Source organism: Gavialis gangeticus, unplaced genomic scaffold (assembly GCF_001723915.1).
Source record: "Gavialis gangeticus isolate Ggan-Ray unplaced genomic scaffold, GavGan_comp1, whole genome shotgun sequence".
In the NCBI taxonomy this organism is placed as follows: domain Eukaryota; kingdom Metazoa; phylum Chordata; order Crocodylia; family Gavialidae; genus Gavialis; species Gavialis gangeticus.
Window position 1 is genome coordinate 138,562,207 of NW_017729022.1, and position 1,869 is coordinate 138,564,075.

Genomic DNA, 1,869 nt, shown 5'->3' on the forward strand with positions numbered 1-1,869 from the left:
GAGGGGGGATGGTGGGGGGTGGGGGTGGCCAGAGAGTCTGTGAGGAGGAAGGGATGGATCAGATTTATCCCTGAGGAGGGGGTCTGGGCTGTGCTGCACTATAGTGGTGAGTACGAGGCTCTCACTGCCCCTGATCCCACCCCTCTGTCCCTGCAGCGGGTGCCCAGCAGGGTCGGGGTCTATCTGGACTGCACATTGGGGCAGGTGTGGTTTCTTGATGCTGACACCGGGGCCCCGATCTTCACCTTCCCGCCAGCCTTGTTCACGGGGGACAGGATCCGGCCCTGGTTCTGTGTGCGGTTTGGTGAAATCAAGCTCTGACGCTGCCAGTGAGAGGAAAAGGAAACATGCAAGATAGAACCTGTTAGTTGCCCCTCCAGCCTCTGTCGTGCTGATGTCTGTGACCCTGGAGGACTCCTCTCCCTGCAGACAATCAGCTGTGCCATGTCCGTGACCCTGGACGCACAGGTTGGGTTTCTTCATCCTCCGACCATAGAGAGCAGGACGTGGCTGAGCTGGACAGTCCGTCTCTGGCCCGTGGGTCATTTCCTGCATGACCAAGGGGCCTCGGGGGCCTGTGGGGTCTGGCACTGATGGGTGCAGCTGTGGGGGGTCGGGTGAGGGGCGGCAAAGAGGAGGCACCAAAACCCAGGGCGGTTGGGTTGGAAAATGCAGTTGTACCTGGCCCTGGTGTTCATTGCAGCGCTCCTTGTTCAGAGCCCCCGGTCCTGAGAAGTGGAGATGCTGCCGCTGCTTAAAAAGTGATTTGTGTATTTTTTTGGCCCTTTTCCCTCATTCTAATTATTGAAAAATCACCCCCCAACTAATTCATTTTCCTCAAGATTGCAGTCAATAAACCTGTTGCTGATACATATCAAAGTATCTTCTGCTTGGTGATTGATTGATTTATTTCACATCTCATTTCCTTGTCACAAATGCTGTGGAGCGAGCAGATTTCTTTAAGAGATTTAATTCCTCATAAACAAAACCGATTGCCTTCCCTGAAAGTTGGCATGTCAGTCTGGTGGGACTGTAGCATCACTGCTTGTGTTGCCTGTGAGCTACACACATAAAACTAACGTGTCTGGAGGTGAGTTAAGAGTCCAATCCTTGAGCGATTTGCAGCAGTTACAGGTCTTTCCTCAGGTGAAAGTAGGCTGTGGGCAGTGATTCCTCTGCTTGTTTTTTCTCTGTCCTCTCTCCTATGCTTTCTGGGCAGTATGCTTCACCTTGCAGTGGACGGCCATTGGCTAAGCCTGAGTCATCACTGCAGACAGCTGGTAGCCAGTACTTTCTAGCTCTTCAAGTCAGCATCCGTTTTCTAGATGTATGCCTTCAATATGCCCTTGCAGCATTTCCTCTGGCCACTGTGAGATCTCAGGCCAAGCCTAGACATGGGAGTTAAGCAGTTGTTTTGGGAGTCAAGTCAGGCATCCCCACACAATGTCTGGTCTAGCGAAGTTAGTGCTTGAGGATCACTTCAGCCAGGATGCTGGTGTTTGTGTGACAATCTTCCCATTTCATGTGGAGTGGAGGATCCTCCCAGGACATAGGTAGTGATACCTGTACAGACTGTCAAGATGACCATGGTAGGTCACCCGTGTTTCATAGTTGGTAGGGTCGGGGTTGCAGGGGGAGCAGTCAGGAAGGCCGAGGCGGAGATGGGACTGGGACTAGCTTCCCGGATCAAGGACAATAAGAAGTCCTTTTTTAAATAGGTAGGGGGCAAAAAGAAGGTTCCAGGTAATGTGGGGCCCCTGCAGGACACGTTAGGAAATTTGGTCATCACACCAGACAACAAAGCCAACATATTTAACGATTTCTTTGCCTCCATTTTCCTAAGCAGAGACCGGAACAGTCACCCCCCGC